Source organism: Nematolebias whitei, chromosome 6 (genome assembly GCF_014905685.2).
Source record: "Nematolebias whitei isolate Nwh7 chromosome 6, NemWhi1, whole genome shotgun sequence".
Lineage (NCBI taxonomy): Eukaryota > Metazoa > Chordata > Actinopteri > Cyprinodontiformes > Rivulidae > Nematolebias > Nematolebias whitei.
Window position 1 is genome coordinate 48,697,182 of NC_056503.1, and position 5,428 is coordinate 48,702,609.

General features: G+C 47.2%; 1 pseudogene; it reads left to right on the forward strand.

Moving 5' to 3' along the window:
• LOC119411028 overlaps positions 1–5,428 on the forward strand; it is a 56,674-nt pseudogene that overhangs the window by 10,899 nt on the left and 40,347 nt on the right.

Genomic DNA, 5,428 nt, shown 5'->3' on the forward strand with positions numbered 1-5,428 from the left:
CTGCTGTCTTCATACATGTCCTGCTGTCTTCATACATGTCCTGCTGTACTCATACATGTCCTGTTGTCCTTGTACATGTCCTGTTGTCCTCATACATGTCCTGTACCAGTCTAACATACTTCTCTGCAACACCAGATATCCTCCACCAATCCGGTATGGTGTCACTTAGATGAACTCGCATTATAGTTTTGGCAAAAGTGTTTTACCTCAGATGCCCTTCCTGACACAACCCTGACCATTTACTCGGACTTGAGTCCAGAACCAGAGACACACTGGCTTGTGCTCCCTAGTGGCTGATTTGTTTTTGCTGTTGTCTGTGCACATTTAATGAATCTGATCTGGCGGTCTATCGATACGTTTTGACCATAAAAGCACAGCCCCACTGCTGTATAAAGAAAAGTAAACTGGTTAACAATTCCCTGTGGCGCCTTAATCAGCCTCATGTTCCCCGAAACATTTTGGTCTATTTCTGCCCTGCAGTTAAACTAAAATCAACCCCTGGTCATATCTGCAACAGATGCAGTGACTTTTCCATTAATCTATAAATACAAACACCTAAAGTCTTCATAAGGACACAGCTGCAGGACATGTTGTGACTACAACAGCAATTTAATGCTAAATTTCAGCACATCTCATGAAGAAAAACAACAAAAAGTTTTCCTCAGGAGTCGTTTTTAATGTTTGGCTGTGGTTAAAATCCTGTTGTTGTTTCCATCTGGTTCCAAATCCTGGATTCTGGTTACTCAGCCACATTATTCTACATGTTCAACACTCACGGCTTTGCAATATTTAAAAAGGCAATTTACTCTGTTTGTTCAGGGCCATTAAAAACCTAACACCAGTGGGCTGAGCTGACACATGGCTGGCAGTGTGAAATCAGTCAGCTGGTGCTTTCTGTAATAGAAGCTGCTGGGCGTCTGCAGGGATAGCCTCTAGTCTTTACTGTCTGCATAATAGTACCTGATTTTACATTTATGTCTGGGCAGATGCTGCTTTAGTGGCCACTATCATTCACAGCAACTAAACACCAAACAGTGGAGGCAAACCGGTAACTTTCAGGACTGAACGTGTCAACATGGATAGAATACATTGGTGCAGAATCTAAAACCAGTTTCTCACTGGGCCGGGACTGCTGGAGGCTGGTTGGCAAAGAGCATTCATGAAATATCTTGGAACACTGGCGAAGATTCCTGAAGTCACGGCTGAAAGGACCACGGAGTCGTCGCAGACCTCTTTGACCCATCTGAATAAACGATGCAGATCTTTCCGGAGAGATAAACCCTCAGTTGTCGGACTGACTGAGTCGACACCTGAAGGAAAGTTCAGGAACATTTTTCATCGTCGAGTCTCAACACGACTCGCTTCGATTCTGCTCAGGTCAACTCTGTGGCCTTCAATGTGAACTGGTCACCTGGATGTGGGAGGAATCGTCATACTACCATCCATCCATCCATCCATCCATCCATCCATCCATCCATCCATCCATCCATCCATCCATCCATCCATCATCTTCCGCTTGTTCCGATGTTGTGTCGTGGGGCAGCAGCTGGATCAGGGAGGTCCAGACATCTCTCTCCACAGCCACCTCTTCCAGCTCTTCTGGGAGGACTCCAAGGCGTTCCCAGACCAACTGAGAGACATAGTTTCTCCAGCATGTCCTGGGTGTTCCCTGGGGTCTCCTTCCAGTCGAACATGTCCAAAGCACCTCCCTAGGGAGTAGAGTTGCATTTGGGCCCAAAAAATTTGATCCGACCCGGCCCCAGCCCGTAGCCATCATTTCCAAACCCCACCCGACCCGACCTGCATTCTGCATTATTCAGACACAGACCCTGCAATGATATGTCTGCTTTGGGATCTCACCTGTTTGGGTCGTCGGCTGCGCACGTCCACTGAGTGCAGCGGATGAACGTCCATTTGGGCGATGGATCGCTTCCTGGCAGTGTAGTCCCATGTGAAGCTTAATTGAACTTGTTTTACCCTCTTTCAAGGCCGGACAGCTCGTGGAGAAATGGCTGTGTGTGGCTGGTGATAGTATGGCAAGCCATGTTGTCATATAATTGGATCGCGTCTGATCTGTTGACACAATCAAAAGCTCGACACCGACCTGGCCTGCCCATCCAGCACATTATTATGGCCTGGCCCGCCCCGAATTCAGGTTGGGCGGGGCTTCAGGCCCAGGTTAGAAATGATAGCTGTACAAGGGAGGCGCCCAGGGAGCATCCTTACCAGATTCCTGAACCACCTCAACTGTCTCCTCTTGATGTGGAGGAGCAGCGGTTCTACTCTGAGTCTCTCCTGGAGAACGGAACTTCTCACCCTGTTTCTAAGGGAGAGTCCAGCTACCCTGCAGAAGAAACTCATTTCAACCATCTGTATCCCCGAGCTCATTCTTTTGGTCACTACCCAGAACTTGTGTTCATAAGTGAGGGTAGGAACGTAGACTGCAGTGAGCTGATTCATTTACGCAAGCTGAACTCACACACAAATCACCCTCCTGTCCCTCTCTCCTGAGGTTCATCGGGGTCTTTAGGTGTCTCTTATTGGCCAAAATCTCTTGTATTATTCACATTTTTCATTTGATATTATTTCTACCGGTCTGAGAACTGAAAGATCTTCCTCCTATTCTGCTTTTGGAAACTCTAGGAACCACAAGTAAACCTGCAGTCTGAGAGCGAGGTGCTCTGTTAGGAAAATATGGAACAATAAGAGAACTTTAATATAAGATGGAGCTAGGTTGTTGAGAGCTTTGTAGGTTAGAAGGAAGATCTTGAATTCTATTGGATATAAATATATCTTTTAAAAAGTGGCAGCTCCAGCTAATTAACCGTAGCCCGCTCAAAAATGCCTTTAACTCCGTCATATTTGCAGCTAGTGCGGTAGTAGCTGACAGTCATGTTCAAAATGCACTCTGGGCACTTTTTGTTAGATTCTGTTCTGTGCACGTTTTGACTCGTTGGCTGTAACCCGTCAATCTAAAACTTGGGCATCAAAGGAGACATGTATTCCTTTAACACTTTGATGTTTTTATCCGTTTGCTGGAAGCGTTGCTGCACCAAACGTCAGATTTTAGATGAACGGCTGCAGAATGTGTCCAGTGTGCCACGAGCTTTGATGGATTTGAGCATTTGTTCACAAAATCAACAGAAGATTTCATTTTATTTTTCATATAGCGACTGAGTCCTGGCGTTATTGTTCTGATCCGGCGTGTTCCAGGCAAAGCGCTGAGTCACCGCTGGATTGATTCATGCAACACTCACTTCAGCGAAGCACAATAATCAGGTTGTTTGTGATGATGATGATGCCTGATGAAGAGCGCCGAAGCAGCTTGTTGGAGGAAGCAGAAACAATGGCGCTCTCGTGCAAGTTGTCAGAGAGCGCGGCCTCTAATCATCTCCATCAACGAGAGCGAATCGTTGTTTGTAACTTCTCGACACGGTTAATGATTTACGCTCCATTTATGCTTCGCGGCTCATTCGCCGCAGACGGGATCAGCTTGATGGGACTGCGGCGAATAATTAACGTCTTCTTAGAGGCCAAGTTCAGGTTCAGATTAGCCGCTTCGAGCCGTCGGGTGACGGGTGCTGCAGCACGTTTGCATCGTTTCACATCTTTGTTGCATCAAAACCTCGACAGAGGGAGATTTACTGGATGCTCTGCCTCTGCGGTTTGCAGGAGGATCGAGTTAATTATTCCACTTTCCATTCTCAAATTATTCAGCGTGCACTCGTGCATGTCAGTGTTCTTCAGAGAAGTGACATCCCAGCACCAGCTGCCTCTCTCTCTCTGAGCTGCAGACACGCTCATGAAACACGCGTGCATCGAAGCCCGGCGACGCCTGCAGCCTCCTTTTACACAGCGACCCGAGAGGCACCCGGCTGATACGAGACGTGAGACATTTTACTCCGTTCTGTGAATCAGCTGAAGGATAAAACATTTCGGCGCATCACTGGGGCGGCTGCGGAGCAGTGGTGGTGGTGACTTGGAACCAGAAAGCCGCAGGTTCAACTCCCCACCATGCCCACATGCGGTCCATAAAATGTTTAATAAGTGGTTCTAACTTTATCACCAGCTACAATCGATTTTGTTAAGTAACATGTGCATGGTGCATTAGCGGTTAGCACTGTTGCCTCACAGTAAGAAGGTCCTGAGTTCAAGCCCCGGGTTGGACCTGGGCTCTATCTGTGTGGACGTTGTATGTTCTCCTCGTGTTTGCGTGGGTTTTCTCCCACAGTCCAAGAACACGCAGGTTCAGGTCCAGACCTGCCTCGGTAAAGAACGGGACTATGTGGCATGTGCCTGATTAAGATAAAGGTTAAATAAGATAAACGGGCGTTCTTTCACAGGTCACCTTCCATCAGGTGTGCAGACTTGGTGAGTCTTTTCAAAAAGGATCTGCATCGATAAAATCCTCGGTCTGTCTGTAGCACTTAGAACAAACATCGGTGTGTCATTGAAATCCAGACAAATCCATAAAACTGTTTACTGTGGACCTGAATCACACCGACGGTTTTATGAGGTTTGACTGAAGCAGAATAAGAACCGCAGAGGAACCTGCTGAAGGTTCCATCAAACAGAGGCTGTAGCAGGTGTGGAAAACCAATCAATGGCTGCAATTGATCCGAGTAACTGGAAGCAGTGGTGCGAGACCAGCTGCATAACGTTCAGACCTCGGTCAGACTGGGGGGTGGGGGGTACCTCCTTCTCTGGATGATGCCAGAAGCACCAAAAAAGATTCAGCAAAAAGGTGCAGGTTGTTGGGACGTCCATATTTGTTTCCAGAGAACGGGCGAGAGCTGTTTAAAGACGCTGAGCGCACTTCCTGTTTGTCTTGGCAGAGATCCGAGAGGCGTTTAAGGTCCTGGATCGTGACGGAAACGGGTTCATCTCCAAGCAGGAGCTGGGGATGGCCATGCGCTCCCTGGGGCACATGCCCAGCGAGGTGGAGCTGGCCATCATCATGCAGCGGCTGGACATGGACGGTGAGTCACGCACACTTCGTGTTTATGCCTGGTTCGATGACGCTGAAATAAATAAAGATAAATAAATAAAATGCATGACGTTGTGTCAGACTTGTGATGCGTCGTGCACACAAACATTCTTTGGTGAAGGAAAAAAATCAATTTATAGTAAAGTTGCACTGAATCAGTCGTTTGTTTATTTGACACAAGGCATCAAAGTGAAATCCATGTAGGAAAACAACAAGGTAGACGCTATCAGCGGCTCACTACGGTCACCATGGTAACCACACACTCGAGGCTGTCGCTCCCTGAAAATAAAAGTTTACACAGAAGCTGAAAAATTACTCTCAAACAAACAGTGGCTTTATGAAAGGATGAGGTTTAACATCCAACCATCCATCATACATCCAACCACCTATCCATCCATCATCCATCCATCCATCCATCATCAATCCACCCATCCATCCATC